Below are 20,037 nucleotides of genomic sequence, written 5' to 3'. Positions count from 1 at the left end.
TCCATCTCATTAGAACTGATTCAAATGAATTCTTTTTGATGGCTGAGTAATATTCCATGGTGTATATGTACCACAGCTTCCTTATCCATTCATCTGCTGATGGGTATCTAGGTTGCTTCCATGTCCCAGCTATTATAAACAGTGCTGTGATGAACATTGGGGTGCACGTGTCTTTTTCAGATCTGGTTTCCTCGGTGTGTATGCCCAGAAGTGGGATTGCTGGGTCATATGGCAGTTCTATTTCCAGTTTTTTAAGAAATCTCCACACTGTTTTCCATAGCGGCTGTACTAGTTTGCATTCCCACCAACAGTGTAAGAGGGTTCCCTTTTCTCCACACCCTCTCCAGCCACAGTCATCAAGACAGTATGGTACTGGCACAAAGACAGAAATATAGATCAATGGAACAGAATAGAAAGCCCAGAGATAAATCCACGAACCTATGGTCACCTTATCTTCGACAAAAGAGGCAAGGATATACAATGGAAAAAAGACAACCTCTTTAACAAGTGGTGCTGGGAAAACTGGTCAACCACCTGTAAAAGAATGAAACTAGAACACTTTCTAACACCATACACAAAAATAAACTCAAAATGTATTAAAGATCTAAATGTAAGACCAGAAACTATCAAACTCCTAGAGGAGAACATAGGCAAAACACTCTCTGACATAAATCACAGCAGGATCCTCTATGACCCACATCCCAGAATATTAGAAACAAAAGCAAAAATAAACAAATGGGACCTAATGAAACTTAAAAGCTTTTGCACAACGAAGGAAACTGTAAGCAAGGTGAAAAGACAGCCCTCAGATTGGGAGAAAATAATAGCAAACGAAGCAACAAAGGATTAATTTCAAAAATATAAAAGCAACTCCTCAGCTCAACTCCAGAAAAATAAATGACCCAATCAAAAAATGGGCCAAAGAACTAAACAGACATGTCTCCAAGGAAAACATACAGATGGTTAAAAAACACATGAAAAGATGCTCAACATCACTCATTATCAGAGAAATGCAAATCAAAACCACAATGAAGTACCATTACACGCCAGTCAGGATGGCTGCTATCCAAAAGTCTACAAGCAATAAATGCTGGAGAGGAAGGCTTTCTTATCTCTCCTTGCTATTCTTTGGAACTCTGCATCCAAATGTGTTTATCTTTCCTTTACTTCTTTGCCTTTTGGTCCTCTTTTCTCAGCTATTTGTAAGGCCTCCTCAGACAACTGTTTTGCCTTTTTGTATTTCTTTTCCTTAGGGATGGTCTTGATCACTGCCTCTGGTACAATGTCACGAACCTCCATCCATAGTTCTTCAGGCACTCTATCAGATCTAATCCCTTGAATCTATTTGTCACTTCTACTTTATAATCATAAGCAATTTGATTTAGGTCATACCTGAATGGTCTAGTGGTTTCCCCTGCTTTCTTCAGTTTAAGTCTGAATTTTACAATAAGGAGTTTATGATCTGAGCCACAGTCAGCTCCTGGTCTTGTTTTTGCTGACTGTACAGAGCTTCTCCATCTTTGACTGCAAAGAATATACTCAATCTGATTTCAGTGTTGACCATCTGCTGATGTCCACGTGTATAGTCATCTCTTGTGTTGTTGGAAGAAGGTGTTTGCTATGACCAGTGCGTTTTCTTGGCAAAACTCTGTTGGCCTTTGCTCTGCTTCATTTTGTACTCAAAAGTCAAATTTGCCTGTTACTCCAGGTATCTCTTGACTTCCTCCTTTTGCATTCCAGTCCCCTATGGTGAAAATGGCATCTTTTTTGGTTGTTAGTTCTAGAAGGTCTTGTAGGTCTTCATCGAACCTTTCAACTTCTTCAATGTTACTGGTCGGGGCACAGACTTGGATTATTATGATATTGAATGGTTTGCCTTGGAAACAAACAGAGATCATTCTGTCTTTTTTGAGGTTGCACCCAAGTACTGCATTTCGGATTATTTTGTTGACTATTTGGGCTACTCCATTTCTTCCAAGGGCTTCTTACCCACAGTAGTAGACGTAATGGTCATTGGAATTAAATTATCCCATTCCAGTCCATTTTATTTCATTGATTCCTAAAATGTCGATGTTCACTCTTGCCATCTCCTGTTTGACCACTTCCAATTTACCTTGATTCATGGATCTAACATCCAGGTTCCTATGCAATATTGTTCTTTACAGCATCAGACTTTACTTCCATCACCAGTTATATCCACAGCTGGGCATTATTCTTGCTTTGAGACCATCTCTTTATTCTTTCTGGAGTTATTTCTTCACTCTTTTCCAGTGGCACATTGGGCATGTACTGACCTGAGGATTTCATCTTTCAGTGTCATATATTTTTGCCTTTTCATACTGTTCATGGGGTTCTCAAGGCAAGAATACTGAAGTGGTTTGCCATTCCCTTCTCCAGTGGACCACATTTTGTCAGAACTTTCCCCTATGATCATCCACCTTGGGTGACTCTACATGGCACGGCCCATAGTTTCATTGAGTTAGATTAGGCTGTGTTCCATGTGACCAGTTTGATTCACTTTCTCTGATTTGTTGGTAGTTGTGGTACATGGGCTCAATAGTTGCAGCTCCTGGGCTCTAGAGCACAGGCTCAGGAGTTGAGGCACAACTACTTAGCTCTTCCACGGCATGCAGGATCTTCCTGGACCAGGAACTGAGCCCATGTCCCCTGCATTGCCAGGAGGATTCTTTACCACTGAGCCACCAGAGAAGGTAGAACGCTACAGACTGAATATTTGTCTCTTCACCACCACCTCCCCTTCCTAAATTCTGGTGTAGAAACCTAATTCTTAATGTGATAGTATTCAGAGGTTGGGCTTTGGGGAGATGTTTAGGAAGTGAGGGTGAAGCTTGGAAAGGATTTAGCAAGCACCCTTATAAAGAAACCCCAGGAAGCTCTCTCACTCTATCTGCCATGTGAACATACAGTGAGAAGACAGTTGTCTATGAACCAGGAAGAAGCGGGCTCTCACCAGACACACAATCTACTGGCACCTTGATCATGGACTTCCCAGGCATCAGAGCTATGAAATAAATGCTGTTTAAGCCACCTGGCCTATGTTATTTTAATTATAGCAGCCTGAACAGCTAAGACAGAAATCTCATTAGAGATGTCTATTTCTAATAGCCATGATTTGTATGATGCAAAACCCATGAGAAGTCCTAGGGAGAGCTGGAACAGGATGAATACAGCCATTTCTAGCAAAGTGCTGCCTATGGTATAGAATTACAGGGCTTAAACATGACTTGTTGATTTTTAACTTTAAGAAGTATTTCATAAAGTAGATGAGAATATGGTCATCAGAAACAATACAATTTATCCAATTCCCAGAGAGTGTGTTCCTTTTGCTTCTGAAACAAAGAAACTCTTAACATATTTTATGACCTGTATTGTTTTTAATCCAATAACACAATACAGGTATATACTACAGTTTATAAAACATTGTGTGTATATATATATATGTATATGCAATATTTTGCTTTCACAAAATTTTGATGGTAGAAGATATTACACCTAGCTTTTTAAAAGTTATGTGAAATCTGATCTTTAAAGAGTCTTTTTGGCTACCACAATGTCTTCTATAATTATCACTCTGTCTCCTCTCTGATGACTTAAATTCCTTTTTCAGAACTCACTGTGCCCAGAGAGGTTTCTCTACACATATGCCTCTCAACTACTTATCAATCTTATAGTTTTGCACTAACTTTGCTTAATATAAATCACTGAAACTTGAATGTATCACTTTAAAACTTGCTCTAATATAAAGTATTTTATTTACCCAGCAAACATTATTGAACATTTTCCTTTTTATCATCACAGGTAAGACCCATGAAATAGTTATTGATTGCTAGTAAACTGAAGCTCTAGTGAAAAAATAAGGTTGTGTTTTGTAGTGTTCGCCAGTTTCTGAGATATAAATACTCCCACCATAGATGATTTCAAGCTGACAAAGATTTAAAAAATAGCTCACAGAATTCTTGTATATATAACAATCAGTTCTCCCAAGCTTATATATGCCAACTCCATCACACCACTGGCAGTGTTAATTCAGATCCAGCGCCAGTTCCCAAGGAATTAAGGAAGACAGGCATTCAATTTAAGAAAGTTACATAAGATTGGGTAATGATTGCTGTAATGAAAGTGTGTACTAGAAACAGAGCCATCCCAAGGGAAAGAATGATTAATTCTTGGAGGGATAAAAGTCAAGGAAGTTTTCTTTGACAAGATACTTGAAGTTCTCCAACTTTAAGTTGAGAGTGGGATTTTTTTCCCTTCCTCCACATAAGCAGCAAAGACCATTCAAGCAGAAGGAGCACTGTGCTCAAAGTGTGACCTGCATGGTGTGAGTGTTTACCCAGGGCACAACAGGGAGAGTTGCCAAATAAGGAGAAGTAAGCCAGGCATCAGATCACAGAGGGCTTTCCAAGCTCTCTCAAACTGCATCAGATCACAGAGGGCTTTCCAAGCTCTCTCAAACTGCATCAGATCACAGAGGGCTTTCCAAGCTCTCTCAAACTGCATCAGATCACAGAGGGCTTTCCAAGCTCTCTCAAACTGCATCAGATCACAGAGGGCTTTCCAAGCTCTCTCAAACTGCGGTCTAGACATTCACTCCATTAGATGAACTCTGTGACAACTAAGATATATCCACAGCTAATTTTTGCTCTAAAACTTTAACTCTTTATCATATTTACAGCCATATTTAAAGTCAGTGTGTTTGCCATCATATCGTTAAAACTCATCTCATCTGTCAACCCCTCTGGGAAAACATTCCGTATCCCTTCTCCTCTAATGCCTATTCTTTCCTGTATCATGCATCCAATCACAGGGAATATTATTTCCTTTGAGTAATTTCCATATGTCTTTGTGCATTTATTACCAACAATGTGCATTTATTTGCATAGCTGCCTCTGTTTTTTTATCCAAAGTGGTAATTCCTTGAGATCTAGGGTGTCTTTTTCCAATTTTGTTGCCAGAGCCTAGAACAGTGCTCGGCTGTCCCCAATATTTATGAGTTGTATTGAACTGATGGTATGCTTGTTGATTGTAATTCAAAAGGTTAAACAAAGCATGCCGGGGTTCTAATTGTTGGAAATATGAATATCTTCTGTCTTCACCTTTCTAACAAAATGCTATATATTGGTTTGTTCAGGTTTTTCCATAATAGCTTACAGAAACCCTGAACAAACTCTTTGGTCAACCAAATACTTAGAGGGAATGAGTTCTAAGAGTTCATATTAATAATATTTAGAGAATGAAGACTTATCAAGTCTTTTCTGCCTGCTAGAACTTTCATTCTACCTGAAACCCACCCAGTGTAAGCTCAGCTCAAGCAACATTATAGGCAGCCTGGTATGACGAAGGAAGGTTTCCCATAATGTCCAGAGTGGGATAGAAATTCTGATTCTTAAATTTGTGTGTTTGGCTTAACATTTATAAACTTGGAACACATGTAAGTCTACCACAACCATCTATAAAGACCAAAAACTTCCTTTTAAAATTAGTGAATTTCAGGGCTGGAAAAAACTTTAAGATACCTGCATTGGCAAATCTTAGCTTAAGCAATAGCTTCTAGGCTTAGATCCTAGAGGCATATACTAGAAGTATATGCCACTTACTACTAATCTTTCCCTGGACATGTGGATTTTAGGTGCTGCGTGTATAAAATTGGGACTATAATAATACATAAATTATAAAGTTACTCTGAAGACTAAACAAAATGCTGCATATATAGTGTCTGTCCACTAGTCATGTCTCTATCCATGCTATTAACTTATCATTGTATCTTACACAATCAAGGGTGAGGATCAGGAACCAGATTGACTGAATTCAAATTCCACCTCTCCTACTTACTGGTTGTGTCACTTTAGTTAAGTCACTTGACCTATCTAAGCTTCAGATTTCTCATCCCTGAAATGGAAATAATAGCAGTAACTATTATAAAGAAATGCAGACAGAATTAAATTATATAATATGAAGAGTTTGAAACAGGATCTGGACCGTAATTAATAGGAGATAAATTTAAGAGATAGGTTAGAATTACATCAAAGAAGTAGTTGAATTTCATGCTTCAGGAAAATAAGCTAACCTCTGTAGGGTTTCTGCTATATTTTAAAAATTCTCTACTATTACTGACGTCATTTGTGTGTATGCATGTGTGCATAGTCGTTCAGTTGTCTCTGACTCTTTGTGACCCCATGGACTGTAGCCCACCAGGCTCCTCTGTCCACGGGATTTCCCAGCCAAGAATACTGGAGTGGGTTGCCATTTCTTTCTCCAGAGGATCTTCCCGGCCCAGGGAATGAACCTGTGCCTCCTGCATTGGCAGGTGGTTTCTTTACCACTGAGCCACCTGAGAAGTCCTTTACTGATATTACTTGGTTATTACTATCGCTAATTCATTAACAGCCCATTGGTGAACATCTCAATGAACTTAGCATATATCATTATTTGCAATCATGATAAACATAGTTATATTTTGCTTCATATTATTCTCTAAATTTTAAAACTATATTCAGCATTTTATAAAAACATTTTAAATTTTCTTGTAAAAACTGTAAGCTGGTATTAGGGTACAAATTTATTTTCCTTAAAATTATTTGACTATAACACAATCTCCCCAAACCTCCTACCTCTTTATTCAATTTATTTCTCTAATAAGGAAGCATGCCTTGAGATTGCTTTCTCTCGTTTTTCCCTATCAGAAGTCCAAATATGTTGCTGTTTAACAAACATGGTAATAAAAGCAAAGCCTCAAGGCTCCACTTACTATTATGCAAAGATTGGTTATAGAATGCAATTCTTGAAGAACATTTGCTTGCCTAGAAACTATTCAGGGCTCAGGTAAGAGTGTCAATTTCATCACACTTGTCTCTTGATCATTATAAAGTATGAACTTCTTGAGGACAGAAATTCTATTGAATCATGCTTGGAACTCTGGTTCCTGGCACAAAATATGACCCACAGTGGGTGTGTTTAATGAATAAATATAAATACTTGATACTTTTTAGTCACTGAGTTACTGATGTTCAATTTTCATTTGATTTTTTTTTTTTTTTTTGTGCACTGGCAGATGACTATTTAAAGAACAAGCAATAAAAAATGGGGATTGTATCTATATGAATCACTCTATGAGTTATTTGTATATGGATTTCAGTACATCTTATAGCTAGGCTTTTGTAGTGATTTTCAAGGGACCTTGGTAAGTTCAAATCCCTAAAATCAGATCACAAGTCTGTATTGCTTTTTTATGGAAATGCAAAGGCCTTAGAAATGTGCTAAGAATGCAAATGCTTGCTTTGGTTTCCAATTATACTTTGCAAGATAAAAGACATTAATTTAAGACCTGTTATGCTTAGCTCCTTTGGGGAGAGGGTGTGGAAAGAACTAATGTTTATTGATCCTGCATTAAGTGCAAAATCCATTACATATGTTCATTTAGAAAAAAAAAATCAGGTTTATTGAGCTATAATTTACATAAAGTAAAAGACCATGATGAGTTTTGACAAACGTGTACGGTTCTGCAACCACCATAACAACTGAGGCAGACAACAAATATGTCACGGCCAACTCCTGCTTGTCTCCTTTCTACGAACTTCCTGTCTATACTGCCAGTCTCTGGCAACCATCCATCTGCTCTGCGCCTAAGGTTTTGCCTTTTCAGGAATGTCACATTCCTGAGGAAATTATACAGTATACAGTCTTTTGTCTGGCTTCTTTCACCACATGTTCTAATATAAGTATAACTAGAGTCCTATGAGATAGGTGTTGTTAATCTCATTTTATAGCTAAGAACATGGAGGCTTAGAGAGTTTAAGCAACTTACCCAGGTATTGATCTCATACCTAAAGTTCTGATTGTCATCACTGTTAAGTTGCTAAGTCATGTCCGACTCTTTTGTGACTCCATGGATCATGGAACCTGCCAGGCTCCTCTGTCCATGGGATTTCCCAGGCAAGAATAACTGGAGTGGGTTGCCATTTTCTTCTCCAAGGGGATCTTCCTAACCCAGGGAGTGAATGTCTCCTGCACTGGCAGATGGATTCTTTACCACTGAGTCACCCGAGAAGCCCAAAGTTCTGATAAAATAATCAAGTTCCATCATTTAGGTATTTGCTCATGTTCAGTTGGTGCTGGTATATTGGAACACACATAAAAAGACCAGTGGATCCACTGTGTTCTAGCATCTTAGAATCTAGCCTAAAAGGTGCTTAAGAATTGAGGAGGAGGGAATTCCCTGGTGACCCAGTCGTTAGGACTCAGGGCTTTCACTGCAGGGGCCTGGCCTTGATTCCTGGTCAGGGAACTAAAATCCCCACAAGCTGTCCAGCACAACCAAAAAAAGAAAAGAAAAAACTTTAACTGAAGGATAATTGCTGTACAGTATTGTGATATCGTGTTGGTTTCTGATATACATTTTTTTCATCAAAAAACTTAATGAGGAAAGCAATGTATGATGAACCACCTTGAGATGTTCCTAAAGCTCTGGTCTACCCTGACTCTTAAAATGAGATTGAATCAGAACAATAATGTTAGATTTCACTTAAAATAAGGTGGAAAACTCAAGAAATACACACACATGACAGTAAAATTAATCTATGTAGTACAATATTTACAGGGAAACCTCTAATTATGTCAGTGAGAATGACATAAATGTTTACCAGCCAGGATACATGAATTCCTCTGTCTGATAAAAGCCTAAGTAAAATATTAAAATATTTAAAAATAGTAAAGAAAACATAATAAGTGAGAAAAAGAGACAAAGATTTGGGGGTAACATATTGCTACTATAATGTTTTTATGGTCCTCTATTCTAAAAGATTGGGGATTGATTCCCTGGTGGCTCAGAGGGTAAAGCATCTCCCGAAATGCGGGAGACCCGGGTTTGATCCCTGGGTTGGGAAGATCCCCTGGAGAAGGAAATGGCAACCCACTCCAGTACTCTTGCCCAGAAAATTCCATGGATGGAGAAGCCTGGTGGACTACAGTCCATGGGGTCGTAAAGAGTCGGACACGACTGAGAGACTTCATTTCACTTCACTTTCACTCTAAAAGATAATTTTACCTCCCAGCAAAGAAAATTAGGATAATCTTGATGTAATATGAGAATTGGGGAGGAAAAAAAAAAAAGTTCTACCAGGAGAAGTTTCCAAGGAAGCAGATTACTTCCTACAGTACTTTCATCCCCAGGCCACTACAGAAGGTCAATGATAATCATCAAGTAAGATTAACTATTCAGACCTCAGGAGGAAGAGTTCTCTTCAAGAGTTAATCTTACTTGAAAATGATCATTAACCCTTTTATAGTGGCCTGAGGATGAGGCTATTATAAAAAGTAATCTGCTTCCTTGGAAATATCACAAGTATTTCTTATGTGTTATATGCCTAGACCATGGGACTTACATCTTTTTTTAATTAGACATGTGTAATATTTTATTAGCCTTAAATAAAGAAGATTATGCATGTCTATGGAATTATGCAATTCTTAGAAATATTCGAGGGTTTAAAAATCACATGCTCTACTTTCCACTTCAACTAAGAAGGTCAAGTGGCAGGCATTAAACAAGTGGGTTTCCCCCTGTGCTAGGAAGCTGTCTCCTTTCCTTTACTGACATGTGGGTGCTGTTATTAAATATATAAAGAGATCCTTTCAGAAATCCTTTTTTTTTTTTAATTCAAGATAGCATCTTTACGAATTCTATTGCATTCTTCGAAGAAGCAGCCATATACCAACCTTGTGTTTCTTAAGTCATTTATTCTCATGAGGATGAACACTCTGGTGACCCTGGGTGCTGAATGAGGTAGGAGACAATGAACCAGACAGACAAAACAATGAAGGGTATTCAGGTGGTTCAGTCCAGGTGAGCAAGGATTTACTTCTGGGGAGGGACTGATGCCCATCTGATCACTCTATCAGATGCCTATCAGCACTCTGCACACTCCTGCAGATGGACTAATGGCCCCACAGCCAAAATCTTCATTGCAACAAGTTGTAACAAGTTGTCAGCTTCCCCTTGGTTAATATCTAAGGCAGAGGAGCCAATTCTCTGACAAAAGTTCAAGTTTGATTTTCATCAGTTATTGCTGCTCACAGGTTTTTTTTTTTTTTCCCTCAACATAGTCTAGATGAATTAGCTCTGAAGAATGACAAAATCCACAATCACAACATCGTCCGTAAGTGTTCAGAAGACTACATAAATGAAACATAACATTGGTGTCCAAAGTTCTCTAGTATAACTGACACTTAAACAGTTTCCCCTTTGCAGTCACTTTTTTTAAATTTGATTTTATAACTTTTTCTTGCTAAATCCCATCAAGGAGACAAATCTGAGACAGAAATTTTTCTTTCAGATTTTTTTGATATGTGAGTAGTTCTTTGAAACCCAATTATTACATATACATATACATACATTACATATAAAAATGAACTATAAGTGGGGAAACAAACAAACAAACAGAAAAACTTCTACAAGCATGACTCAGGTTGCAAAAGAAATTCAGAGCAAAAGATGGCATTGCTATTTAAGGCCAAAATCGAACTTTACTGAAAATATTTTCCTATCTAGTCTAATGTACAGACTCTCGCCTCTCAACTACACAAACTTGCAAGTACTATCCACCTGCCAATGCAGGACAGTCAGGAGACTCAGGTTCAATCCCTGGGTCAGGAAGATCCCCTGGAGAAGGGAACGGCAACCCACTCCGGTATTTTTGCCTGGAAAATCCAAGGGACAGAGAAGTCTGGCAGAATAGAGTCCAGGGAGTCCCAAAGAGTCAGACATGCCTTAGTGACTGAGCATGCACTCACTTGCACTCAGGCAAGCATTATGTCTTTCTTCAATGTTTACTTGTTAGATGTAAATTACATTCCTTTACATGAAATTACTAAATCAAGGGGAAACCTTTTTTTTGTTGGTTTCAAACATACAGCCAATTTTCTTCTGCAAAAGTTGTAATCAATCCACACTCTAACCAACATTGTGTAAATGATGTGCCTTATATCTCTCATCTATCCATGAATCATTACTACTAGCCTCTATGCATAGTCTTATTCTAATTCAAAATGTGATGTCATCATACAATAAGATTGTTGGGATTTTTCCCTTCCATAATCTATATCACCTCCCTTTTCTCTACTATGAGACAACTTCTTAGAAGTATGAGACCCCCTCAGCTAAACCACTGCACCAGAGTCACTCACTCTTTTTCTCTCCTTCCTCTCACTCACTCCTCCCCAGGGAAGGAAAAATGCTTTCCATAGGACTTGCTGACTTTAGGGGAAGAAACCTGGCTTTGGTGTTTAGATATTTTTGCACTCTGCCTTTTAGAAGTAAGCTGCTAACAGAGACAGCCTACTGTTCTTTAAGCATGGTGGAAGGCTTTGCTCCTGTTAGAGAGAACTGCAGTTTTCTAGCATCACCTACCAATTGAGATCAGATGGTTGTTTTGGTCTAATTCAAAGGTCTGTGTCTGTCTATGTGTGTGCCCATTCATGTCAGACTCTGCCACCCCATGGATTGTAACCTGCTGGGCTCCAGTGAGCTAACTCCTTAGGCTGAAGATCTAAAGCCTTATTTTCCAATTGGTTCATCAGAAGAACTCTTGACATTTTAATCTCAATCTGTTTCTCTTTTCCAATCTCTTAATTGCATGTAGAGTTGGAAGATCAACAGTTTATGTTTCCTTAACCCGCCGTGTGTGTGTGTGTATGCACGCATGCTGAGACATATATTTTCATATGAGGAAATATGCATTCTTTTACATAGGTATTTATATTTCTATTCATTACTATCCAAATGAATCATACTCTAGTAATGGGAACACATTTGAGCTACTGAAAATTATTAGTGATATAAAATTTGACCTATGTTCTGTTCACGGGATCCTACAAGTGATACTAATTTTCTCTGACAGCAAAAGCATCAAAATAAAGCTTAACAGCTTTATTATGCTAACTTTTGTATGTTAACTTTAAAACTTAGCATGCCCACCATGTTTTCTTTTGCAGAATACCTCCTTTTCAACTTGAGCCTTAAAACAATTTTATGGAAGGATGAGCAATATTAGTTTCCCTGTTTAAAAGATGAGGTGTTTTAGGGAAACCTGCTATATTTTTGGTGGGGATAATGTAAATTGGTGCAGCTACTGAGGAAAAAAGTATGATGGTTCCTTAGAAAACTAAAAATAAAATTGCCATATGATTCAGAAATCCCACTCTTAGACATATATCCAGATAAAACTATAATTCAAAAAGATACAGGCAGCCCAGTGTTCATAGCAACAATATTCACAATAGCAAAGACATGGAGGCAACCTAAAATACACATCAGTAGATGAATGGATAAAGATGATATATACACATGCAATGGACTACTACTCAGCCATATAAAAGAACAAAATGATGCCATTTGCAGCAACATGGATACAACTTTAGAATATCACACTAAACGAAGTCAGAAATAGACAAATACCACATGATATCACTTAAACAGGAAATCTAAAATATGACACAATGAATCTATCTATGAAAGAGAAACAGGATCATGGGTGTGGAGAACAGACTCACGGTCGCCAAGCTGGAAGAGGGTTGGGAGAAACATGAAGTGGGAGGCTGGCGTTAGCAGCGTATGTGTGCTCAGGCACTCACTCTTTGCAACACCCTGGTCCGTATGTCAGCTTTTATATATAGAATGGATAAATAACAAGGTCCTACTGGGTAGCACAGAGAACTATACTCGATATCCTGTGATAAACCACAATGGAAAATAATCTATATGTATATAAATTTAATCCATGGAAATCTATATATGTTTTTTATTACTGTAAGTCTTTCAATTGTGGTGGTTTATATCTTCAGTGTTTATTACTTTGCTTAATGCTGTGAACTCAGATTTGGTTAAATCTAATCTGTGTGATTCCTGAGAACCAAAAATAGAGATTTCTTCCAGGAAGGATTTGGATTGCTCCTACGGGCCATGAGAGGGCCCTGACCTGTGATCACATTAGCCCTCTTTGAGGGTTTGAAACAAAGGCAGCTGCCTCAGTTTCACCTCCAACATTGTAAGTGAGACTCCCATGATAGTTTACTAAACTCACCATTTATAAATACCACAAAGTAAACTAGACTTTCTAAACTTCTTAACATTATTATTATTATTTTTAAGTTGTAACTGACTATTGTTGGCATGGGCATGTTTAAGCCACTGGACAATTCCCTTTTTCTCTTGAAATTTTAGAAATTCAGTAAAGCATATATTTGTCAAATTAAGCTAAGATTTTTTATTAGCTCTAATAGAGGATCTTTCAGAAGCATATGGCCTTGACTCCATCTCCCATATTTGTTATCATTCTCCCTTAGTAGTGCTTTGTTATTCATATAACATGTACTTAATAAATGAACAAAGGAATGAATAAGTTAATAAAAATTTATATAATTGACTCAATTCATAACTTCTTGGGGGTGTATCAGGATCAAATCCAAACAGTCTCTTCTTAGAAAACTTCCCTTCAAAAAACTGAGTAAAGCTATACTTATCTAACAGCAAAATTCCATACATACTCCCCAACACACATATCTACATTATTTTACCATAAAAACAATACAATCATTATATGATAAAAGTAGATCAAAACTGTAAAGCATCATTTCTTAAAAGCTGATGGTAGTCAGAGGTTAACTTACCTGTGAAACAATAAAAATCAAAAGAAAAAATTGAAAATGTGCCATGTTACAGGCCACTAACTTTTTGAATATATAGAATTGGTGATTCCTGATTGAAAGACTGACCCGATATAGACCAATCATTTGAAACCATGTTCATTCAAGAGCTAGAATTATATCTCTGCAATCTAGACAGAGTATTTGCTACATACTAAAGCCTAATCCCCTCAGGGTCACAGCATATTTTTTCTTTCCATAGTCTTGCTTATTTATTCAGTATAATGAAGTCTGTTCTTCTCTAGAATTATATACATAAATTGAAATTTTAAGTAAAAGAATTGCATTGGTAGTTTTCAAGTTGGAATACTTCCCAACTCTATCTAATTGATGATTTATTTAATTGTTGTTTCCTTTCTTAATATACCAAAATGTTATTCATATGTGGCAACAATAGATTTTAAGGCAAAGTAAATATAATCTTCTTTATATTTGTTTTGGTAAATTTGATGCACAATTGGCCCTCCTGGGGACAAATAGCATTAATTAAATAAACCTGTACATCATGAACAGAAATGCAAGTACTTGTGATCTACTGATCTTGTATACATCATTTGAGTGACAGGTTTAAGCAGTGCTATAGACTCAGTTCTATAAAAGGTCTGAAAAAGTTATTTTTCCTCACTAGGAACAAACTTTACATTTTTTAATTGTATGGCTGAATCTCAATACTAGTAAAATTCAGATCAAAACTGTGTCTTATTTTTTCCTTGGAGTAACTCGACTAGAAAGAAATCTGAATGTAATAGAACCATAATAAAAAAAAAAAAGGAACAATTTAAGAGGCTGGAAATTGCAAGAAAATGAAAAACACAGTGAGATATGTCAAGCACAGCAGTGTAAATAATATCGAAATACGCAGTTTTTCAGATTAAATGAAAACTGTCCTTCCAGTTTTTGATATTGACTGCAATACCATTTAGTAATACAGTTTGAGACATCCAAGTGACTACTTAAGGAGTATTTACCAAAAGGAGTTGCATAAAGACTTAAGTCTTTGATCCTCACAAACAGTTTTCAGTATCTGATGTGCTCTGTGTTCCAGGTTAAAAATATATATATTCATGTCTTTCTTCAAAGAGTCAGGAGATGATATAAAGTAAACTGGACTCAAATTGCAGGATCCAAGGTCTTAGAGAAGTGACAATGCAGATACACCTGGAAAAATAATCTACAGGAGACAGAGAATGAAAGAAAGCATTGCCAGGGCTGCATACTCCAGTTTGGCTGAAATTCACTACTTTGCCTAAGGCTGAAGTTCACATATGCCAAATTCTTAGGTATCAGCCTTCTCTTTCCCATTCCCATTGCCACTGGGATTTGTGGCATGTAAATGTGCCAGTAAACACAATCCTTTGCTTTTCAAGATTATTTATTAACACTACCAAATTTCTCCTGATTGAAACATATTAGCATATGTAATTGATCATAATGTCTTCTTTCATTAGTTTTTTTAAATCTTTGTAAAATATAAAACTATGATCCTTACTTCTAGAAACATGATTTAAATATGGAGAAAAACATGAATTAGATCAGGATACAGAAACAGTAGGCTTCCCTGGTGGCTCAGTGGAATAGAATCCACTGGCCAATGCAGGAGACGCAGGTTCAATTCCTGGGTCAGGAAGATCCCCTAGAGAAGAAAATAGCAACCTCTCCAGCATTCTTGCCTGAAAAATCCCATGGACAGAGTAGCCTGGAAGGCTACAGTCCATGGGGTCGCAAAGAGTTGGACACGATTTAGTAACGAAATAACAAAATGACAACAGACACAGTACATCCAGAAAAGATTTCATCTAACTTTAGAACTTATTTTATCGGAAGTGCTTACTTTGACCTATAAATTCTGAATTGGCCTTTCAACTAACCAGAGTTAGAGCCCCTTGAAGGCCAAAAGAAGGGGGGCGGGGAAAGGAGAAAAAGAAAGAGAGAGACCTTACAGCTTGACTATAAATCATGTCAGTGGTTTCTTCTTCACTCCCAGGATGAAATCCAAGTCCCTCAGCATCACACAAAAGACCTTTCATGATTTTGCCTCTTCCTGATCTCCAGATTCATTTCTCAATCTGTCCTCACATGTTTTCAATACTTCAGACTGATCAGCTTGCAGTAACTCCCAAAGCAACAGCCCTTTCATGGCCTGGTGCCCTTGAACTTACCACTTCATCTTCCTAGAATCTCTATGCTCTGAAATTTTTTTACGTGGAAAATTTCTACTAATCCAGAAAGGCTCACATCAGAACTCAGCCCTTATCTGAGTAAAGTGCCTTTTTCCCTGATCTCCCAATAGCATACTCTTATATTGATTTAATAACCCTTACTAAACAGTATTTTCTAAACAACTCTACTCACATGTTTCCTCCTCTAGATTTTGGAAACATTTATGTGTCACATCTCAGCATCCCTAGTATATATCAGACCATCAGACACATCAGAGGTACTCAGTAAATGAAAATATTTTGCGGAGTTCTTCTACTATTCTATCCAGGTCAGAAATAATCTCTTGTACCTGGTAACATTTTTATTCAGACAATGGTTTAGGCTCCACTCAGAATGTTGTGTTGTGGATCCATTTGGATGCTGCCTCATAGCATCTAATTGTTCAATTTGTCTGTCTGGTTATTGGCAGCCTGCAGGGTATTAGGAGGGAAACTCACAGCTATTTTAAGAGCTACTTATTGAGTCAGCCCTGAAAGTTTTGTTTATCATTTTCTTTATTCTGCTTCCTTTTATATTCCTTGGGACCACTCAAAAGCATTTAAAGCCATCTTCCAATTTATTTTTCCAATGTATATTTCCAGCTGAGTTCTTTTTTATTACTTGATAGTTCCTCTTGTAGAATTCTCAGATGGGCTTTGAGAAGAGTTCACATCACATTATTTCAGCTTCTTAGTTGTTATCCCATTATACTGAGGAATGTAACAAGAGGAAAAGAAAGTCAGATTTTCTTTTGGAGGTTAGCTAGGACTGCATAGCAATTAGAGTACGCAGAAGAAAAGATGCAGAAGCAGAGACATGCAGGTGGATTCTTGATCTAATGTTTAGGGTTTCCTCTCGAGCTGTTGTTTAAGAGGAGAAAACTCTCTGTTATGAATTTATCCTTACTTCAAGAGTGTGCCAAGCCATGCAATTAAAGCTAGGAAGGTGGCTGATATGGGAAAAGCAAATGAAAGCAGTGACTCAGAGAAGGCGTAGCATCTGCCACATGAATGCTTCTGTTTGCACTTGGAAAGAGGAGAGTCAGCCTTCAAGGGAGACAGAGAAAGTAGCAGGTAGCACAGCATTGTTTCTGAGCCTGAAACCAGCTCTACTAACTGCTGCTCCGTTGCTGAAAAGTTGCCAACAGGTGAGAGAGGAAAACCCATCCCAGTAGGTGAAATAGCAAATGAATGTGTCTCCTTGCTAGACTTCTCGTGTGCGCAGACACTCGGTCCTGTCCGACTCTTTGCTACCCATAGACTGTGGCCCACCAGGTTCCTCCGTCCAAGGGATTTCCCAGGCAAGAATACTGGAGTGGGTTGCCATTTCCTTCCCCAGGGGATCTTCCTGACCCAGGGATGGAACCTGCTTCTCCTGCAGTGGCAGGGAGATCCTTTATCGCTGAGGCACATGGAAGCCCTTTTGATTTTTCTGAGTTATGAGTTTCTGTGGGGGATTGCCAAGTGGTCACACAGCTCCAAAGCAGCAGTCTGGTGAGAAGCTGCTGGGTGGGCTTGTAGACTTCCTCAGACTTGGTGAGTAAGGAAACAAGCTCAAATGGATGAGACAGTTTATATTCCCGTCACAGCAGGCACGTGATGTCCATGCTTTCCTCAGCTCCCCTAGGCTCCTAAGTTCCATGGATGACAGACACATAGAGGGCCCATGAATCTGTGTCACATCTGTGGGAAACTGAACTCAGGAAATCCTGTGTTCTAAGAAGGCAGTCGACAAACTCATCTACCTCCCCTACAGAGAGAGGCATTATCTTTATTACTCGGGAATATAAGCAAATCTCTCCAGAGAGTGGAGGGAAGCATTTCTGCTGTACTATCCTGGGATATCTCCTTAAACAAACGTTCTTCAATTTACATTCTTAAATTCTTAAAATGCTTTGGCTCAGAGGACTGTATAAAAACATGAGCAATTCAGGGAGAATTGTCTCCCAACAGGGCTGTAATGTGTAATATTTTTCAAATCCACTTAAATCACTAAAATTACCCATCTTCTTTTTTTTTTTCCCTGCCCAATTACTGCTCCTTAAACTTCCCTTTGATGTACATCAGTGGCTATCATAGCAATCTATACAGGTATGCATGCTCAGTCACTCAATTGTGTCTGGCCCTTTGAGACCCCATGAACTGTAGCTGACTAGGCTCCTCTGTCCATGGCATTTTTCAGGTAAGAACACTGGAGTGGATTGCTATTTTCTTCTCCAGGGAATTACATTGGTTCAGTTCAGTTCAGCTCAGTTGCCCAGTCATATCCGACTCTTTGCAACCCCATGAACCACAGCACGCCAGGCCTCCAACCAAACCCATGTCCATTGAGTCGGTGATGCCATCCAGCCATCTCATCCTCTGTCATCCCCTTCTCCTCCTGCCCTCAATCTTTCCCAGCATCAGAGTCTTTTCCAATGAGTCAACTCTTCGCATGAGGTGGCCAAAGTATTGGAGTTTCAGCTTCAGCATCAGTCCTTCCAATGGACACCCAGGACTGATCTCCTTTAGGATGGACTGGTTTGATCTCCTTGCAGTCCAAGGGACTCTTAAGAGTCTTCTCCAGCACCACAGTTCAAAAGCATCAATCCTTACATTGGTGGAGGATCAGAAAAAAAGGCCTTGCATCAGATACCTTGGTTTCAAAGACAACTTACCAGTTAAATGATCTAGTTAAACATACTAGTTAAGGGACCTTCAGCAAGTTTCTAATGTCATATGAGACTCAACGTTTCCAGCTGCAGCACAGGGAAAACAATAATAGAAAAGAGGAAATACCCTGACTATTTATTCATGCGAATACCCAACTAAGTCAAAGAAGCCAACAAGAATTGTTACTTCCCCTGCTTTACCTCTTAAAAAAATTGTCCTCCAAATATCTTCTTTTTTTCAGTTTTATATATTTGTTCATTTTCAGAGAGTCCCTCACATGTTTTCCAAATACACACAGTAAGAAGCAAGGTAATCCTCCACCTCTATGAAGTCAGAAATTGGGTTGTGTCCATTTTTCCTTTTTAATACAAATTGCATTCATTTTAATGATATGAAATGAGAAGAAATATGAAATTTCTCCTCTCCAGAATGAAATTAAAAATACAATTTTGCAAACCGTGGCATTATTTCAAATTAAACAGCTTTACGTATTTACTCGTGCTGTCGGTATATCTCATCAATACATCAGGTTTCCCAGAAGCAGAGCATGAGAAAGAGTGACTTGAGTAAATGAGAGAGAGCCCAGAAAAAAAACCTGTAAGGAACTGAGGAAACTGGAATACTGCCAGATTAGAAACTCAAGGCAGACTTGACCCACTAGAGTGTGCAGAGCGTCACAGCTTTATCACACCTCAAGGCAAGGGAGCTGGCCTCTCGTATGTGTCAAGTAGATATTGCCTATAGGGTATATTCAGAGGGGAGGTGCCCTCGTCCAGGCATTGCCCTACATGCTGAGGACCATTCTCAGGGAAAGGGCATTTGGCAGATGCTCACAGCTGTTGGGGGTGGGCATGAAGGCCTGGTAAAGAGAATCTGAGTGGGCCAACAACAGCATCTCCTGCACAGGGACACCAGTTACTACCAGTTAGGTAGTAGGAGACTTTCGGGATGAGACCCATAGCTCGGGTTAGAGGTGGTGGTGGTGCAGATGGTGAGAAGTGGGTGGATGCAAGATTTTAAAATAATGAATGCTGAAGCTAAGATGTAACAAGTGCTTCTCTGTTGGTGTCCTTTTCTTTATATCTGGTTCCAAATATTGTTTCTCCTGTTCAAACTTTTCCATCTGTTTCCATTTCCATAAATCTCCTACTTGCTAACTATTTTGCCTGGCACTTTGACTTTTCACTTTGTCCTGACCCTTCGGTTCTTGGCAGTTCCCCAGGTGTGTCTAATTTTCCAGCCTTTTGAGATCTCATTTTGTGCTCTCGATTGCAACTCATTTCCCTGGCCTCTGACACTCCTACCTAAACACATATAAATCTGTGCTCTGCTTTTCTGGCCCAAATTACTTGCCTTGTCCCCACAACCTTCTCACTGTGAAGCAGGACAAGCAAAGCCACTTTCTCAAATAACTCTGTAGAAAAGCTTACTGCAGACCACAGTGGACTCTGAGATAGCAGGAAGCAAAGAT

At 38.5% G+C, this 20,037-nt stretch overlaps 1 protein-coding gene across 1 annotated transcript in view; it reads right to left on the bottom strand.

The window, feature by feature from the left end:
- The window catches only part of DPP10 (dipeptidyl peptidase like 10), a 1,494,592-nt gene that overhangs the window by 1,103,651 nt on the left and 370,904 nt on the right, over positions 1-20,037 (bottom strand). The gene's annotated exons all lie outside the window — the stretch shown is intronic.

This window comes from Odocoileus virginianus, chromosome 13 (genome assembly GCF_023699985.2).
Source record: "Odocoileus virginianus isolate 20LAN1187 ecotype Illinois chromosome 13, Ovbor_1.2, whole genome shotgun sequence".
In the NCBI taxonomy this organism is placed as follows: Eukaryota; Metazoa; Chordata; class Mammalia; order Artiodactyla; family Cervidae; genus Odocoileus; species Odocoileus virginianus.
Note: the sequence above shows the minus strand (reverse complement) of the source record. Positions and strands in the feature narration are given on the sequence as shown.